Source organism: Phyllobates terribilis, unplaced genomic scaffold (assembly GCF_046119375.1).
Source record: "Phyllobates terribilis strain yellow unplaced genomic scaffold, ASM4611937v1 Scaffold_4__5_contigs__length_816908805, whole genome shotgun sequence".
NCBI classification, from domain to species: Eukaryota; Metazoa; Chordata; class Amphibia; order Anura; family Dendrobatidae; genus Phyllobates; species Phyllobates terribilis.
In genome coordinates this window covers 688,902,618-688,923,493 of record NW_027362764.1, presented here as the reverse complement: position 1 = coordinate 688,923,493, position 20,876 = coordinate 688,902,618, and positions in this window count along the sequence as shown.

Genomic DNA, 20,876 nt, shown 5'->3' with positions numbered 1-20,876 from the left:
AACAGCAGAAAAACTCCAATAAAAGAAAAGGTAATACTGTACACAATTCTGGCTGGTGTTTAAGGCTCCATAAACATGGTAATTCACAAATAAACACAAAAATTGATAAACCTCCCACCCCTCGGCCAATCATGTAGTTATTAGCACAGTTTGGATATAGCAGACAGTATTGTATTATAAAGTGTTTTTCTCATTTACAGCACTTGGGAAGTACAGCTCCGCAGAGCTGCCAGCATGGCTCAGCTCTCTCCCTCAGACCTGATCATGGATCCTCTCACCACAGTCCACTGTATTGCTCCAGTATTCACAGTCCCCAACATGGCTCCATTCTCTTCAGTCATCAGCATGGCTCCATTCTCCTCAGCCTCCAGCATGGCTTCACTCTTTGCAGCCCACAACTTGGCTCCTCTCTTCACAGCCCCCAGGATAACTATTCTCTCCTCTTAGGCTCCCAGCTAGGGTACACTCTCCTCCTTAGTCCCTAGTGTGACTCCATTCTCCACAGCCCCCAACATAACTGTCTTCTTCCTCAGCCCACAGCATGGCTACACTCTCCTTCATATCCCCCAGTGTGATTCAACTCTCCTCAGTCCCTACCACTCTCATGAAACCCCTAGTTTGGCTCCACTCTATTCTACAGTCCCGGAATGTCTCCACTCTCCTTCTCAATCCCTAGCATGGCTTCATTCTCCACAGCCGTCAACATGGCTCCACTCCCCATAGTCCCTTGTATGGCTCCACTTTTCTCAAAAGTCCCCCGCATGTCTCCACTCTTCTCCTCTTTCATAAGAATGGCTCTACCCTCCTAAGCCCCCTTCTTTACTCCACTCTCCTCAGTTGCCAATATGGTTTCCCTCTTGATAGCTCCCAGCATGGCTCAATTCTTCTCTTTAGTACCCAGCATGGCTTCACTCTCTGTCTCAGTCACTAAGTTAATCCCTTCTTTTTGGTCTCTAAAATGACTCCTACAGTTCTTAGTCTCCAGCTTGGCTTCCATCTGCCTTTCATTCTAACCAACATGGCTCACTTATTTTCTTCCAAATCATGGGTCATTTCTCAACAGTGGAGGACAATCTGGGCAGCTTTGGCATGAGAAATCCAACTGCTTCACAGAATATCCTCTTTCACAGTACACTGGAAGCTGGACAGGACAATAAGTTGATAACAAAATAGGCCAGTCCTTGCCACTGGTCCAATCTGCTGTGTCAGAGCTCCATGAGATCAGGGCATCTGCCTGAGAAAGGACACATTCTAGGCAAGACTGAATCTGACTGTTCAGGTATAGAGATGAGCGTTGTTCTACTCGAACTGTTCGCCAATCTCAAATTCGAGCTGTTTTGGGCGGTGTTCGAGCCGTTCGGCGAACACGAACAATTTGAGAAAATTCGGCTGTTCGAGGTTATGTTCGATAACTGTTCGTGCACCAAAATCATAACTGGATTTTTTCTCAGTAATGATGAAAATTAATGTTAATACGCAGTTTGAGTGTACAGCGGGGTGGGGGGAGGGGCAGGGGATGGATCTCTGCAGGAACAATGAAGATCTCCATTTTTTTTTCTTTTTCCCGCATTTGCAGTGGGGAGGTGCAATCTGTCAGCCTATCAGCAGCGCACACACGGAGCGAAGTGCTTTTTTTCACACAAGCAAGGGCATGTGTGATTGGCAGTGTACGTCACATGTCCTTGCCCTATAAGACCAAGCCATTTTCCCCGTCGCCACCATTTTCTCACTGCTGCAGCTGCGTGTTAGACGGCACCGCTGTTGCTGTGTGCGCTATACCTTGTTAATTTCAAGCCAATTTTCGCACAAATATACAGATAGCTTGGGAGTAGGGAATAGTTGTGATTGCAGTCCTTTTAAGGACTAGGTTACAGCATTTCCTACGACTTTTATCAGGGAGGTCTGTGCTCTTAAATAGATAGGTTGTGGGAGTAAAGACTAATTGTAATTGGAGTCCTTTTCAGGACTAGGTTACATGAGTTCCTATCAGTTTTTGCCAGGCAGGTCTGTGCCAGTGCTGTGCAAGTTTTTTTCACAGCATTTGGCTGAATCTAGCAAAGCTAATCCTTTTTGGCCTATTGCAGAGTGTGTTAGTCAGTGGAGTAGCCTATCTGTGTTGCAAGATATAACGCCTGTGTATAGAATACCAATTTTTTTACTGCACCTAGTGAAGTAAAATCTTTTGGGCATAGCATCATTCTATTAGTCCATCTATACTGACCTCCACCAGGTTGCAAACTGAATATAATTTTTTTCTGCATCTAGCTCTGAAAAAATATTTGGGCTTCTAGCAGTGTGTGGGACTTGGTCTATTAGTCCATCTATACTGATCTCCATCAGGTTGCAAATTAAAAATAATTTTTTTCTTCATTTAGCTCCAAAAAAATATTTGTGCTTCTAGCAGTGTGTGGGACTTGTTCTATTAGTCCTTCTATACTGACCTCCAGCAGGTTGCAAATTGAATATAATTTTTTTCTGCATCTAGCTCTGAAAAAATAGTTGGGCTTCTAGCGGTGTGTGGGACTTGGTCTATTAGTCCATCTATACTGACCTCCATCAGGTTGCAAATTAAAAATAATTTTTTTCTGCATCTAGCTCTGAAAAAATATTTGGGCTTCTAGCAGTGTGTGGGACTTGGTCTATTAGTCCATCTATACTGACCTCCATCAGGTTGCAAATTAAAAATAATTTTTTTCTGCATCTAGCTCTGAAAAAATATTTGGGCTTCTAGCGGTGTGTGGGACTTGGTCTATTAGTCCATCTATACTGACCTCCATCAGGTTGCAAATTAAAAATAATTTTTTTCTGCATCTAGCTCTGAAAAAATATTTGGGCTTCTAGCAGTGTGTGGGACTTGGTCTATTAGTCCATCTATACTGACCTCCATCAGGTTGCAAATTAAAAATAATTTTTTTCTGCATCTAGCTCTGAAAAAATATTTGGGCTTCTAGCGGTGTGTGGGACTTGGTCTATTAGTCCATCTATACTGACCTCCATCAGGTTGCAAATTAAAAATAATTTTTATCTGCATCTACAGTACCTCTGAAAAAATATTTGGGCTTCTAGCAGTGTGTGGGACTATTTGTATTAGTCCATCTATACTGACCTCCATCAGGTTGCAAATTCAAAATAATTTTTTTCTGCATCTAACCCAGCCAATAGTTTTGGCCTAATACCACAGTTTGGCCACTCAGCTCTGCTCGGTTACCATCCATTGTTTTTTTGTGCAAACAACTCCAGAGTTGTGAATTAGTTAACCACCAAAATGAGTGGAAAAAGTCCTGCTGCTGGTGGAAAGGGGAATAGGCGTGTTGGGAAGGGGAAAAAAGGTTGTGTCCGTGGGGTAGGTGTTAAAGCAACAGTAACATCTGCAGAAGAAAGACCATCTTCCAGCCAAACTAAAATGTCTACTTCTTTTAGCGGACAATGTGATAAGATCCCTTTCTTACGGCCACGCCAATCGCTACAAATTCCAGATGAGGCACAAAAACAGCAGGTGCTTCAACGGATATCAAGTGCTCCTTTAAGTGGGCTCTCCTCCACATCAACTTCAACATCACAAATACTCCAGTCCTCAAAGGTGTCACCCAAATCGCACTTGCTTCCTCACAGCTCCCAAATCTCCAGCTGCCCGTCTGAGTATGAGGTAGAACAGATGGTTGAGTCTGCAGAGCTGTTTACTCATACTATAGCCTGGGAATCAGAGGTCGACTCCAGCGCTTCTGTGAATCCAGACGAGGAAATGATCTGCACTGATGCCCAGAATCTTTATGAGTCGGATCCAGGACCAGACGCAGAAGGTTCTGACCATAATGTAGACCCTCATTCCCAAACTGTAACTCCTGTTGGTGGAGACAATGAGGAAGACGATGATAAGACTCAAATACCTGATTGGAGCGACAACTTTAGTTTTTTGTCAGGGCAGGAACAGGTTGGCTCTGAGGACGACGGGTGTGATAACGCACAGGGTGATGATGATGAGGTCGGAGATCCCACTTACTGTCAACCCACAGTCAGCCAAGAGATGAGGTCAGCAGAGGAGGTGGAGGAAGATGCTAGTGACGACGAGGTCAGGTTGTGCCTTCCTGGACAGAGACGTAGTACTGGAAGCACGTCAACAACTGCATCCTCAAACACAACTCTGCCTCTCACCACAAGTCATGGTGGCTCTTCAGGTCGCATGGGTGCTAAGCCTTGCATAGCCTGGGCATTTTTTCAGATCGATAAAGATGACCCAACTCGTGTTATCTGTAACATTTGTCAGCAAAAGCTAAGTAGAGGCCAAAAAATACATAGTTTGAGTACTTCATGCATGAACCGGCACATGGACATGAAGCATAAGTTGCAGTGGGAAGCTCAGTGTGCTACAATGCGGCCTAGCCGGCCGGGCCATTCACCGTCTGCCATATCTTGTGCATCCGCGGCCTCTTCATCCTCTGTGACTGGGGGGACAGCAGTCACACCTGTTTTGGGGCGCAGACCTGCCACCTCTTTACCCGCAACAGCCAGCGTGATTGGCAGGTCATCATTTTCTTTGGAGGTGGTAACACCAGCTGGTGTTGAGCGCTGTCCGACATCGATAGCACCACCTTTGGATCAAGGCAACCTAACATGTCCGCCTGCATCTTCCTCACAGACCGGCAGTTTGCCGGGGACACCCTTATCAACCCCGTCTAAGCACAATAGCCAGCCCTCGGTCCCTCAGATGTGGACAAGTAAAAGACCATTTCCTCCTAGCCATGAGAAAGCTAAGAGGTTGAATTTCACCATCTGCAAGCTCTTGGCTACAGAAATGCTGCCTTTCCGCCTGGTGGACACAGAGGATTTTCGAGACCTTATGTCCGTCGCAGTGCCCCAGTACCAGATGCCCAGTCGGCACTACTTCTCAAAGAAAGGTGTGCCTGTGCTCCACCAGCATGTCGCACACAACATCACCGCTTCTTTGAGAAACTCTGTGTGTGACAGGGTGCATTTCACCACAGACACTTGGACGAGTAGGCATGGACAGGGGCGTTACATGTCGCTGACTGGGCACTGGGTAACTATGGTGACAGCAGGACAAGGGGCTGCTGTCCAAGTCTTGCCATCCCCACGAGTTGTGCGTCAATCCTCTTTATGTCAAAGTTCCTCCACTGCTTCTGCCTCCTCAACCTCCTCTCGGTCTTCCACCTGCACCCAAAGCCTGTCTGGTCATGCCACAAGCTTTCTAACTGCGCAGAAGGGATCCTGCACACCTCCTTACTATGCTGGCAGTAGGGCTCAACGTCATCAGGCGGTTTTTACATTGAAATGTCTGGGAAATGTGAGTCACACAGCTGAGGAGTTGTGGTCAGCTCTGGAGAACCAATTTCATGAATGGTTGTCTCCACTGGACCTGAAACCAGGGAAGGCCGTGTGCGACAATGCTGCAAACCTGGGTGCGGCCCTTCGCCGGGGCAATGTCACACACGTGCCTTGTATGGCTCACGTGTTGAACCTGGTTGTCCAGCAATTTTTAGCCCACTATCCCAGACTAGATGGCCTTCTGCAGAGGGCACGGTCGCTGTGTGCTCACTTCCGCCGTTCGCATCCCGCAGCTCAGCGACTTACATCTCTACAGAAGTCGTTGGGCCTGCCACTTCACCGGCTAAAATGCGATGTGCCTACCCGGTGGAATTCAACTCTGCACATGTTGCAGCGACTGTGGCAGCACCGACAAGCCCTGGTGCAATACGTTCTGACGTATAGCCTGGGCCAACGAGATTCAGAGGTGGGGCAAATCACGCTGGAGGAGTGGTCTCAGATCAGGGACCTATGCACCCTTCTGCACAGTTTTGAAATGGCGACGAAGATGTTTAGTGCTGACGATGCCATTATCAGCATGACTATTCCGGTGATTTACATGCTGGAGCACATGTTAAACAGAATTCGGAGTCAGGTGGTGGCACAAGAGGAGGTGGAGGAAGTAGAGGAGGAGGAGTTGTATGCGGAAGGGCTAACATCTGCAAGGTCCAGACGGTCGGCAGCACCAAGGCGGCAGGCATGTGAGGGTGGGGGAGATGATTTTACCAGGGCGCATGGTAGCAGCCAAACTAGTGAGGAAGGTGCAGGAGCCCAGGAAGAAGTGGAGGACGAACTGATGGAAGACTCATCAGATGAGGGAGACCTTGATCACATTTCTGTTGTGCGAGGTTGGGGGGAGAGGACAGAGGAAGGAAGCATGATTGTTACCTCGCCACCAACACAACAGGGACTTGGTGCTCCTGGATGCGCAACACACATGAGTGCCTTCTTGCTGCACTACCTGCAACATGACCCTCGAATTGTGAGAATTAGAAATAATCCTGACTACTGGGTTGCCACACTGTTAGATCCCCGGTACAAAAGTAAATTTGCAGAAATTATTCCTGCCATAGAAAGGGATGCACGCATGCAGGAGTATCAGCAGAGACTGTTGCAGAATCTTACATGTGCTTTTCCACAAAATACCAGTGGTGCACGTAGTGAATCTCACAGTTCCAACTTGCCAACCGTGGGACCGTCATGTGTTCAGCACTCAAACCGTAACAGAACCACAGTATCTGCTGGTAACATCAATTTTGCGGAATCATTTCACCACTTTTTTAGCCCATCCTTTGCAAGGCCACAGGAGACAAGAAGTCTGACACATAGTCAACGCCTAGAGACGATGGTACAGGAGTATCTCCAAGTAAACATTGAAGCCACGACTGTGTCACTGGACCCTTGCTCTTTTTGGGCTTCCAATCTGGATAAATGGCCGGAGCTAGCCACTTACGCCTTGGAGATCTTGTCATGCCCCGCAGCCAGCGTTCTGTCTGAACGTGTGTTCAGCGCTGCTGGTGGTGTGCTGACAGATAAGCGCACGCGGCTCTCCACTGATAATGTAGACAGACTCACGTTCATAAAGATGAACAAATCATGGATCCGAAACGACTTTTCTACCCCTGTGTCATCCTGGGGAGAGTAAAAGCTTGATGATTGGTTAAAATCACCCTACCAACCGTTTTAAGCTTTCAAATTACTAATCATGTTTATCTGTATCTTGACTGGAAAATAATTTGGGCTTTGTAGCAGTGTGCAGCACTGATCCTATTAGGCCATCTATAATAAGCTTCACCAGATTTAAAATTAAAAATAATTTTTAGCTGCATCTAGCCCGGAAAATAATTTTGGGGCTCCGAGATGCGCAAGACACATAAGTGCCTTCTTGCTGCACTACCTGCAGCATGACCCTCATATTGTCAGAATTCGAAGTAATCATGACTACTGGGTTGCCACACTCTTAGATCCCCCAAACTTTTCGATCAACCTTTTCATTTTAATAAAGACCAAAAAAATGGTCATTTTTGAAATTATAAGCATTAGCAGGTTGTTAGAAACTGAAATCAAACAGTTTTCAACTCAAAACTTTATTCTAGGTGATGTTACATTTTCACATAGGACCCCTTGTTCGAAAGGAGCTTCTGAACTCTCTCGTCCATTGAATTTGTCAGGTTTTGGATGGTTTCTGCTTCAATTGTTTTGCATGAGGACAGAATACCCTCCCAGAGCTGTTGCTTAGATGTGAACTGCCTCCCGCCATCATAGACACTCCTTTTAATGATGCTCCAAAGGTTCTGAATGGGGTAGAGGTCAGGGGAGCATGGGGGTCACACCATAAGTTTGTCCCCTTTTATGCCCATATCAGCCAGAGATGCAGATGTTTTATGTGCAGCATGAGATGCTGCATTATCATGCAGAAAAATGATCTTGCTGTGAAATACACGGTTCTTCTTCTTGAACCATGGCAGGAAGTGCTGTTTGAGAAAATCCACATACATTATGGAGTTCATCTTTAGCGCCTTCAGGGATCCTAAAGGGGCCGACAATCTCTCTCCCCATGATTCCAGCCCAAAACATTACTCCACCTCCTCCTTGTTGGCGCTGTAGCCGTGTTTGCGTGGGGTGTCCATCAACCAGCCATCCTCCACTCCATCCATCTGGACCATCGAGCGCTGCACGGCACTCATCCGTGAACAAAACAGTTTTGAAATCAGTCTTCATGTAATGTTTGGCCCACTGGAGCCGTTTCTGCTTGTGTGAAGTGGATAGAGGAGGTCGACAGGATGGCGCATGCACAGCTGCAAACCTCTGAAGGACCCTGCATCTTGTTGTTCGGGGGACGTTGGAGGCACAAGCAGCTTCAAAAACTTGTCTGCTGCTATGACAAGGCTTTTTTGCCGCTGCTCTTTCAACCTGACGTAATTGCCTGTAGGAAAGAGTCCTCAATTTGCCCTTATCAGCACGCACACGTGTGTACTGTGAATCAGCTACATACTTCTTGATTGCCAAGACACTTCATCCTGATCATCGCACAATGTTGATTGTAGTCATGCCTTGACCTAAACACTCCACAATTTGTTGCTTCTCAGCAGCCGACACATCCTTTTTCTTTCCCATTTTGGCAGAAAATGTAGGCTGCTTAATAATGTGAGAGAGCCTTCTTAAGTAGTCTTGCCTTTCATTGGACACACCTGCCAAACTAATTAGCACAGGTGTCTGCAATTGCTTACAGTGATATAAAGAGCCCTGACACACATCACCATCAATAAGTTTAACTGACAAACAAACAAATTCTTCCCTTATCACTCCTAAACACTTTTTGTATAATAATTTGGAACGCAGTGTACATGTGCTTTTCCACAAAACACCAGTGGTTCACGTAGTGAATCTTACAGTTCTAACTTGCCAACCGTGGTCTGTATGGAGTTGTTCAATAAAGGGCCCAAAATTAAGATAACATAGATGGGAGAGGTCTCTATGAATAGGAATTCCTAAGTATTTGATACCCTGTGAGGGCCAGGCAAAGGGAAAGTTGGACTGGATGGAATCCTATATGGATTTGGGGAGGGAGACATCGAGGGCCTCAGACTTCGCTGCATTGATTTTAAAATTTTACCATGTAACAAAGTGATCTATTTCAGCCATAACAGCATGGATGGATATATGTGATTGAGTGATATATACTAGGACATCATCAGCAAATAGAGAGCACTTGTACTCGGTGCCTCCCACCTCAATCCACCTAATATTGGGGTTATGGCGAATTGATGAGAGCAGGTGCTCCGTCACTAGGATGTATAAGAGAGGGGACAGAGGACATCACTGCCTTGTCCCATTGGTGATTGTGAAAGGTGATGAAAATGTTCTGACGCACCCCCTGGGCCTTGGGACACCCGGAGCCGGACCCTTTTTGGTGGATGCTGGTGGTTGTAGTCTTCGTGGCGGCGACCCAGTTCCGTGGCTCAGGGCGGTCAAACCAGTGGCGGAACTATTTATGTGGTTTTCATGTTTAAATGTCCGACTACGCCACCCGTGGATTGCGGTCAGAGTGAACCGCCGCTACAGGGCAGACCACTGAGGCTGGTGTTGTGGGTGCAGCAGAGCGTAGCATAACTCCCCACGGGAGGAGTATAGCCTCAGGGCAGTGTATGCGGAGGATGGGGGTGATGGTGCAGGGCAGCAGCAGTAACGACACGGAGTCAGTGATGCAGTTCAGGGCCTTTACTCAAAGTTCTTATTATCCAGACCACGTCTGCAGGTAACGGCTGCCCACGTCGTACTGTGCTCACCAGGTGAGGGGCTCAGACAACTCCCAGATAACTTTGGAGCACTTCACAGGACCCCCTTTGTGTGTCCTTTGTCTGGCCTTTCTTACCAACACTTCTGTCCGGCTGCCTCGGGCCTCCTCTTGGTAAACTTGGCGCCAGTTTCCCTGACCCTATGTGGTGCCTTCCTAGCGGGTGTAGCGAGGGGCTGCGCCACATAAAATGTCAGAGCCTCCGGTTTCTAGCTGAGGGTCGTTTCCTGCCTCCACTAGTTCGGGGACCGGTCTCCCCCTTTGGCCTGACCCCTCCACGCAGGTGGATTCGGGCGTGCGGTGGCGACTCGCCCGTCCGCACCCCTGGGATCCCTTCATTCCTCGTTCCTGGAGCCTTCTCCGCTCCTCTTCCTTCCTTCTCCCTCTTCCAGGCCTGGGCCTCTGTTACTAGGCCCGCCTCCGGAGCAGAGCTCATGCAGAGCCCCTGCTCCCTGCCACTTCTGCTCAGACTTCTCTGCACTGAACTAAGATGGTGCCCAGCTTTTATACTCCCTTCTCAATGCACCCAGGAACTGCTTCCTCCCTGCTCCTGCACTACAGGGTTCCCCTTCCTCAGTGTTCCCTCCCCCCACTCCAGCCAGGGACAGGGACTGTCGTGCCCATCTCAGGGGCATATTGGTCGCCCTGCCCCACGGCAATGTGGTGTAATGCATGCAGGTGTCGGGTCCTGATCCACACTCCATCCTTACCTGAGAGTGAGATATCACACCTCTGGGTGAGGTGGAATACGTCTGTAGCAACCGAGCCCTCAGGGTGCTACAGTTCCATTTATCTTCAGCCTAGGTGACGTATTGCGATACAGGGCCGCGATTTTGGCTATAAAAGGGACCCCTACCCCAAGCTTTTTAAGAGAATCATATATGGCGTGCCAGGAGACTCTATGGAATGCTTTCTCAGCATCCAACGAGAGTATCTAATTACAAATTTTTAACTGCATCTAGCCCAGGAAATACTTTGTGCCTAGTAGCAGTGTCTGCTAGTGAGCGGATTATCCCGGCTGTTAAGCAAGCTGCACCACCTGTAGTTTAGACACTTAATTTTTTCAAAGGAAATGCTTCGGGACCATGGGATACTCAGTGAAGAGCATCAGGAGGCACCCCAAGGCATAGGGGCTGGGACTGGCAGTAGGATGCCTTGCAGTGGACAGCCGAGCTCGATCCTTATAAAAGCTTTTTAACTGCAGCAGCTTTAGTGGACGCTACTGGAGCTGGAATTACCGCGGCTGGTGGCATGAGACTTGCCCTCCAATAGATCCTTGTAAATGGATTTAAAGTGTATTCATTCAAATTAGAGAGACAATTTAAATTAAAAAGCTTAGAGCTGCCTCCACCACAGGGGGGCTCGCTCGACCCACCAGCGGACAGGCACCAGTATTGGGAGAGGGGGGCTGGCCGTCAGGGTTCACCGCGGCTCTGGCACAAACCCGGCGACACGGAGGTGGCACGGGCAGGAGCGGACTGAACGTGTCGGCTTCTCACTTTTTGGATTGTAGAAGGGCATGACATGCCTATATCTGTGTCTCCCCCTCCTTTTACTCCTCCACCTCTTTTATTTTCGCATGACTATATGTACTTGTCACTTTTCCATGTGTTAGTTATGTCTTCTGAGCAGTTTGTCAGCTTTTGGACACCTTTGAAGGTGTTCTCTATGTGTTTCTATGTGTTTTTGTTTGCATGCCATTGGTTTTAACGGTGTTCGAAGGTGTTCGACGAACAGTTCGACGAACAGTTCGGCGAACACACGGGTGTTCGACGAACCGAACCGAACTCGAACACTACGGGGGTGGCTCAACACTATTCAGGTATCCTGAAGTGCATCAGGTTGGCGCAAAGGCAGATAAAACATCTGGTCCATCATATATACTATGAACGATTCTGCCTCGACTACTTGTTCTCGCCCTAGTGCTGGCATAGGTGGGGGAGTGTTAGCTCTGTAAGGAGAGGAGAGATGTGTCCTTTCAGATGTTTAGTTGGCAGGCATCTGCTTGGCATACGCACTGCAAAGCATGGAACTCAGCTTATCCTTGCGTCAATTTTGACTCCTTTTACGAAGTCAGAAGATAATTCCCCATTTTGCCTTTTTTAGCCAGGGTCTAAATGCATGGCTATTCAATAGTCAACCCTTTGTTTGATGCTAACAATATGCTTGTCATCTCACGTGTATCCAGGCTAAAGATGAGCAGATCGACTTCAAGTTGAATTTCCTGAAATTCACGTCCCAGTGAAGTTGAACAATATTCAGTTAGCGGGGATCGCAAAAAAAATATGCCCACTGCTCATAAAGTAATGCATGCCCATGCGGACTTCCATGTAATGCCTTGCAGCTCTCATATCACATGGTCTGGTAGTGCAACCAATCAAGGGGAACTATCACAGATATAATAAAAGATAAGTGCAAGGAAACCAGCGGCCATTTTTTGGTTTGACAGCTTAGGGATAGGAGGTTAGATCACACACTTCGTTATTACAGATAGTGATAGAAAGTAGAGATGAGCAGATTGGACAAGATTAAAATTTACCAAATCATGTGGGTTTTCAAAGGAAATTTGATTTACAGCAAAGTTATGCTCTGCTAATTGAAAGCACATTATTATGATCTGGGGTCTCCAGAAAAAAATCATACTCACCTGACTTCTCACCTTTCTGGCCCCTGCTTGCGGCACACTATCCAGTCCTCACGAGCTGCCTCATCTTTCCACTGTCACGAATCACATCTCTCGGCTTGTTCACTCTACGCCACCAATTTGATGAATCCGCAAGAAGCATATTTACAAAGATACGTATTCACAAAAATGCAGATTTTTTTTGCATATTTAGTAGAATTCAATTCCACTCGAATAAATTCACTCATCTCTAATAGAATGGCCTAAATTCGATTGTGGTACACTACTGCAGCATTGAAAAGCATTAAAAATGGTAGTGGTAGTGTCAATCTGTGAATTAATAATGCAAAGATTTAAGTAATAAGGAGGTTCTGTACCCAGGGCCCATTAATGTATGTGTCACCAGTAACCCAAGCCTCTGTGCTTAGAGTGGCAGGGGACGTCATCAACTGGACATTTTTTTTTCTTATAATTATCCCCCTCCCACCCACCATACCAAATAGCTAAACTGTCATCTTTGCGGAGGCATCTGGAATACGCAAATATGAAAGAGGATGCTGCCACTTCAGGGGTCAAAGGACACAATGTGCGGTCGCGTGCTCACGCTGCTAACAACGCTGCAGCATAATGAAGTCACCTCAGATAAGAGGGGCTTATACTATAGACTTACAGAGTGAGGAACAGTGTGAGGGACAATATGATGGGGGAACAGTTTAAAATAGCTCCAAGGGGGATCATTATGGAGAAGGGGCAACTTGGGGACTCAGTATGGAGAAGGGATAGTATAGAGAAGGGGAAGTGTGGAGGTTCTGCATAGAGAAGTGATAGAAAGGGTGCTCAGTTTGGAGAAAGGGCAGCATGAGATGTTGGAAGAACAGTGCAGGCGGCTCAGTATTTAGAATGGGAAGCATATAGAAGTATAGAGAAGAGGGAAGCATGGGGTAGGCTCAGCATGGGGGGCTCAGTATGAAGAAGGGGCCGCAAAGTGGCTTAGTATGGAAAAGGGGCAGCTTAGGGGCTCAATATGGAGAAGCAGCAACATGAGGGGCTCAGTATGGAGAAGGGGCTGTGAGAAGGGCTCAATTTGGAGAAAGGGTTTACCACACTTACAGGAATACACGTACCATTAATACCCAGCAGCTTATGGACAATCTCCACACATCTTTAGTTCCCATCTCACCCCTCTCCTGTCCAGACTTAGCATTGTCACACTACAATAATACACTGAAGAGTGCCCTAGATGAAGCCGCACCTTCTACACTCAGAAAGACCCGACACAGACAACGGCAGCCCTGGCACACAATGCAAACACACTTTCTTCAGCGTTGCTCTAGGTGTGCTGAGCGGCAGTGGAGAAAATCTCTTTTAGCAGAGGACTTCATCCACTATAAATTCATGCTCAAAACCTATAACTCTGCCCTTCATCTGGCTAAACAATCCTACTTCACCACTCTCATCACTTCACTGTGCAACAATCCAAAACGACTTTTTGAAACCTTAAACTCCCTCCTGAGCCCTAAAGCACAGACCCCCACCACCAACCTCAGCGGGGAGGATGTGGCCACTTATTTCCTAGAAAAAATCAACCACATCCATCAGGACATCTCAGCCCAATCTCCTCAGTGCCTGGATCCCCATCCCTGCCGCACTTCAAGCTCACTAGCCATCTTTGAGCCTGTTACAGAAGAAGAAGTTACCCAGCTCCTCATTTCTTCTCGACCTACAACCTGCAACAGTGACCCCATTCCGTCACATCTCCTGCAGTCTCTCTCACCGGTGGTCACCACTCACCTGACTAAAATATTTAACCTCTCTCTTTCTTCAGGTATCTTTCCCTCCTCATTTAAACATGCCATCATGACCCCTTTACTTAAAAAGCCATCCCTGGACCAGAACTGCACTGTTAACTACAGACCTGTCTCTAACCTTCCTTTCATCTCTAAACTCCTGGAACGCGTTGTCCACTCCCGTCTAATATGCTATCTCTCAGATAACTCTCTCCTCGACCCTCTACAATCTGGTTTCTGCTCCTCACACTCCACTGAAACTGCCCTCACTAAAGTCTCTAATGATCTACTAACAGCTAAATCCAAAGGTCACTACTCCCTGCTGATTCTCCTGGATCTCTCCGCCGCATTTGACACTGTGGATCACCAGCTCCTCCTCACTATGCTCCACTCTATAGGCCTCAAGGAAACCGTTCTCTCCTAGTTCTCCTCCTACCTCTCTGACCGCTCCTTCACTGTATCTTTTGCCGGCTCCTCTTCCTCTTCTCGTCCCCTTACTATTGGAGTTCCGCAGGGCTCAGTTCTAGGCCCCCTCCTCTTCTCTCTATACACTGCCCCTATTGGACAAACAATCAGCAGATTTGGGTTCCAGTATCATCTCTATGCTGATGACACCCAACTATACACCTCTTCACCTGACATCACCCCTACCCTAATACAAAATACCAAGGATTTTCTGTCTGCTGTCTCTAACATTATGTCCTCCCTATCTTTTAAACTCTCTAAAACTGAACTTCTTGTGTTTCTCCCCTCCACTAACCCAACTCTACCTAACATCGAAATTACCTTGGAGGGTTCAACTATAACTCCCAAGCAGCACACCCGCTGCCTGGGGGTCATATTCGACACTAACCTTTACTTTACCCCCCATATCCGATTACTCACTCGCTTCTGTCACCTGCATCTTAAATACATCTCCAGAATCCGACCTTTTCTCACCTTTGAAACTGCTAAAACTCTTACTGTTGCTCTTATTCACTCTCGTCTGGATTACTGCAACTCTCTTCTGATCGGTCTCCCTCTTACCAAACTTTCTCCTCTCCAATCCATCCTGAATGCGGCAGCCAGGGTCATATTTCTGTCCAGCCGCTTCACCAATGCCTCCATCTTGTGCCAGTCTTTACACTGGTTGCCGGTCGGCCTCAGGGTCCAATATAAACTCATCACTCTCACCCACAAAGCTCTCCACAGTTCTGCACCGCCTTATATCTCCTCTCTCATCTCTGTCTATTGCCCTACACGTGCCCTCCGTTCTACAAATGACCTAAGACTAACATCCCCCATAATCCGAACCTCGCACCTCCGTCTCCAAGACTTCTCTCGTGCTGCGCCAGTTCTCTGGAATGCACTACCCCAGGCGATCCGACTGATGCCTAGCCCCCATATCTTCAAGCACGCTTTAAAAACCCATCTCTTTAAACAAGCCTACCACCTTAACTACTCAGTAAATTAACGTTCCCCTGTTCCCTCCTTCTAAATATCATTCAGAATCTGTTCCCTACTCTTCATCTGTCTCCACACCCTCCATGCACAAGATAACTGCACTCGGTACTCTAGTATTGCACTTAAACATACAGGCTGATGACCGGATCATACAGCTTTATATGAAAATCCCTATTTATTATAATTGCCAGACCTGAAATAACAAGCACTTTTCACCTATTGTGTCCCCCCATTTCCTTGTAGAATGTAAGCTTGCGAGCAGGGACCTCACTCCTAATGTAACTGTTTAAACTGTCCTTAAATTGTATTGAATTTATTGTCTGTACATGTCCCCGCTTAATTGTAAAGTTCTGCGGAATTTGTTGGCGCTATATACAGTACAGACCAAAGGTTTGGACACACCTCCTCATTTAAAGATTTTTCTGTATTTTCATGACTATGAAAATTGTACAATCACACTGAAGGCATCAAAACTATGAATTAACACATGTGGAATCATATACTTAACAAAAAAGTGTGAAACAACTGAAAATAGGTCTTATATTCTAGGTTCTTCAAAGTAGCCACCTTTTGCTTTGATGACTGCTTTGCACACTCTTGGCATTCTCTTGATGAGCTTCAAGAGGTAGTCACCGGAAATGGTTTTCCCTTCACAGGTGTGCCCTGTCAGGTTTAATAAGTGGGATTTCTTGCCTTATAAATGGGGTCGAGACCATCAGTTGTGTTGTGCAGAAGTCTGGTGGATACACAGCTGATAGTCCTACTGAATAGGCTGTTAAAATTTGTATTATGGCAAGAAAAAAGCAGCTAATTAAAGAAAAACGAGTGGCCATCATTACTTTAAGAAATGAAGGTCAGTCAGTGCAAAAAAATTGGGAAAACTTTAAAAGTGTCCCCAAGCGCAGTTGCAAAAACCATCAATTGCTACAAAGAAACTGGCTCACATGAGGACTGCCCCAGGAAAGCAAGACCAAGAGTCACCTCTGCTTCTGAGGATAAGTTTATCCGAGTCACCAGCCTCAGAAATCGCAGGTTAACAGCAGCTCAGATTAGAGACCAGGTCAATGCCACACAGAGTTCTAGCAGCAGACACATCTCTTCAAAAACTATTAAAAGGAGACTTTGTGCAGCAGGCCTTCATGGTAAAATAGCTGCTAGGAAACCACTGCTAAGGACAGGCAACAAGCAGAAGAGACTTGTTTGGGCTAAAGAACACAAGGAATGGACATTAGACCAGTGGAAATCTGTGCTTTGGTCTGATGAGTCCAAATTTGAGATCTTTGGTTCCAACCACCGTGTCTTTGTGCGACGCAGAAAAGGTGAACGGATGGACTCTACATGCCTGGTTCCCACCATGAGGCATGGAGGAGGAGGTGTGATGGTGTGAGGGTGCTTTGCTGGTGACACTGTTGGGGATTTATTCAAAATTGAAGGCATACTGAACCAGCATGGCTACCACAGCATCTTGCAGCGGTATGCTATTCCATCTGGTTTGTGTTTAGTTGGACCATCATTTATTTTTCAACAGGACAATGACCCCAAACACACCTCCAGGCTGTGTAAGGGCTATTTGACCAAGACGGAGAGTGATGGGGTGCTACGCCAGATGACCTGGCCTTCACAGTCACCAGACCTGAAGCCAATCGAGATGGTTTGGGGTGAGCTGGACCGCAGAGTTAAGGCAAAAGGGCCAAGAAGTGCTAAGCATCTCTGGGAACTCCTTCAAGATTGTTGGAAGACCATTTCCGGTGACTACCTCTTGAAGCTCATCAAGAGAATGCCAAGAGTGTGCAAAGCAGTCATCAAAGCAAAAGGTGGCTACTTTGAAGAACCTAGAATATAAGACATATTTTCAGTTGTTTCACACTTTTTTGTTAAGTATATAATTCATAGTTTTGATGCCTTTAGTGTGAATGTACAATTTCCATCGTCAAGAAAATACAGAAAAATCTTTAAATGAGAAGGTGTGTCTAAACTTTTGGTCTGTACTGTAAATAAAAAATTATTATTATTATCATTATTAAGGGCAGCATGAGGGCTCAGTATGGAGATAGGGCAGCATGAGGGGCTTAATATGGAGAAGAGTCAGCATCAGGACCCAATATGCAGAAGGGGAAGCATGTGGGGGTCAATATGGGGCAGGTAATGTTGAGAATAATGTTGGTATAGGAGGCTTATCAGTGCCTGAAAGCTCAGTTGGTGGCCATAGTGGTGGTGAGTCCTATGTTCGAGCATCTGAGATGTGGGAATTATTTTCCACATTGCTGAAGGACCAATCTATTGAAGTGTTCAGTCTCTGCTTTTAGAAAATAAGCTGTGTACATTCTGGCACACATCGACTAGGAACAATGACACTCCATCAGCAAATGAAGCATCATCACCTGCTCACGTGGAGACCCAAATTGGCCAGCAAAGTGCATGCAGTCCTCCTTCTCATAATTATCTTTCCGATACCAGTCAGCACCAGCAAGTAGTGTATTATTGTTGTCATTAACCCCATTAATCAATCTCATCTACTGTTTTCTGTACTCTCCCTCAATTGTGTCATCAGTAATACTTTTGTGTGCCCAAGAAACATGCTTCAGTCATCTGTTTCAGTGGAAACAATTCTCACATGTCTAAATTCACCACAATCAATGCGTAACCATCTGGATTGTACTTTATTTTGCATAAGAATACATGCTGTAGGATTTTGAGGAGGTGAAGGAGCATCAGGTAGATATAGAGGGGTACATTGCGTTGGCACAGGCAGAAGTTAAACCAAGTTAAAATAACGGCGATACTGGCCATGATGTCAAACCCTCACAGTGGGGTATATGAACCAGCTGTGTCCTTAATCATAATGATGAGTATGGCAAGCTGTGTGCTTGAATGCTTGTGGGATGCCATTCTTAGTCACCATCAAGCAAAGGAATGATAATTGAACTATAAAAGCAAAATGGGGGAATATTTAAATGGCTTCCAAAAGGAAGTCTAATTTGATGTATTAACAGGATAAGCTGTGTTCCTTGCTCGATTAGTCTTTCACAGAGCAAATGTAATGCATGTCCCGGAATGCAACGCACAGAGACACAAGGAGAGGACAGTCAGGGATGGATATAAACAGTTTATATATATATATATATATATATATATATATATATATATATATATATATATAACAGGTGTTCTAAACAAGGGAATAGTAACAGGGATAACAAACAGTAATTTGAAGTAATAATGCAAAGTCTCTCAAGTTAGTGTGATGCACCCAATCGTGGGAGTCACCACGTTAGTTCTTTAACTCTGTATATGCCCCTAGCAGGGGGCACCGGTTACTCCCGCTAGGCCGCAAGTTTTTTCCGGAAAAAGTCACTCAAATCAAATTTAGGTTCTCCCACCCCAACCAGTCCCCTCCCAGCCTGAGATCCTAAACCCAACTGCCCCTTGTACCGTAGGTGAACAGTGGAAGTGATGGCCCTGTTCACTTGTGCAGCTCATCTGCTTCCGCTGGCGTAACTCTCCGGGCACAGCCTTCTCCCAGCTCCTCTCTGCTTGGTTGTTGGAGGCAGTCTCTTAAGCCTTGGGCAGGGGGATCCAGACCTCGTCTGTTGGCGGGCGACATCGGATCCTGCGAACTCAGTCAGCACCGCAAGCAGGTCCCAACTCTCCTCAGCAGGCGCGGCACTCGGGGCACATCTGTGGGGAATCCAGAGTTCATCCACCGGTGTCTGGCTGCTATGTGTCGCAGGCCTCTGGCTCAGGCCTGCCACGCTGGGCTTCTCAGCACATCGGGAGCGCGTCTGCTCCTCTCTGCAGCTTGGCGCCAATCTTGCCTCAGGCTTGGCGCACTGGACTTTTATATTCAGGAAATCCTTCCTGGAATTCATCTGACCGGGTCCAGTGTCTAAATCTGCTCCCCCTTCAACTTTCCTAACACATCTTGGTTCCGTTTTATTGTGTCTGACCAGCAGATGGCAATCTCTCCTCATCTTTGACACATCCTGCAAGAATTCTCCACTTGTCTGACCAGGAGAATCCTGTCCACTCATTACAGAATTAACACTCCCACACATGTGCCAGCATTACAGCTGCAACAAGTAACCAAGGCAGTAGCAGTTATGACGATAGTATATTTGACATGATGGACCAAATGTTTTATCTGTCACTGCACCAACCTGATGCATATTAGCAAGCATAGTTGCATCACCTGAAAAGTCAGGTTCAATTGTACCTGGACTGTGTCCTTTTTCAGGCAGATGTACAGATCCCATGGATTTCTCTCTCAGCACATTGAACTAGTGGCAAGGACTGGCCTATTTTGTTATCTGTATACTGTCATATCCAGCCTACAGGTTAGTGTCAAAAAGGGTATTCAGTACATACGATGGCTTTGTCACAACTAAGCTTACCATGATCTTCCAGAAACATAGAATATAGAAATGAGTGGATCTTTGAAATCCGAATTTGCCAACTTCACTGAATTTCCCCCAAAATTCGATTCACAGTGATTAAGTTAGCTCTAATTTCTATACTGGAAAACTTGTAATTGCTCATGAAATACATGTGGAGGAGAGAAGAGAGAGAGAACCCTGCTGACCATTAGAGCTTGTACACTACTCTACAAAAGAGAGAGAGAGGACCCGCTGATCATAAGACCTTACCATCTACAGGAGAGAATGCGAGAGGACTTTGCTGACCATAAGAGCTTACATCCTACAGGCAAAAGAGAGACCCCTACTGAACATCAGAGCTTACACTCTATAGGAGGGAAATAGGGTCATGCTGATCATAAGAGCCTACACTCAACAGGAGAGAAACATTTACCCTGTGACTCTATAGATGGAAAATGGAACTGTCCTCCACTGGGAACCCCTGATCTGTGATGGTCCAGGTACTGACCACCACTGCACAAGGTATGATAATCTGTAAGATGTCATACCTGCAGGGCATTATGGGGAGGCCCACATAGCAATACAAAATTATGTTTGGCCAATTTCTGTAACTTCATCAGTGTGGGAAATTGTGCCATGAAAGTTTTTTTTTGTTTTGAAAAACCGCAAATCGAATCTCAAAATGTTCGAATTTGCGTGAAACTGCAATTTTCAGAAAATTCAACTTGAACTCGATACGCTGCGAATCGATCCACTCATCTCTAGTGATCACCAGTGACATTATACACATGAACTCTGTAGATCGTATGTAGTGTGAGTGTACAGGTAAATCCAGTGCCGTCTGCAATTGGAGTCACTCATCTTCATTTTTCTTCTTCATTCAGCGCAGGCCACTGTGACTTCTTCCAGCCACAACTTGTCCCTGCAGAATGAAAGACACAGACACCTATGGTTGATCGGTTCTAGAGCATCTTTCCCACTTTTTACCCTACTTCTACACTAGATATAGATGAAAAATGCCATGGTGTTAC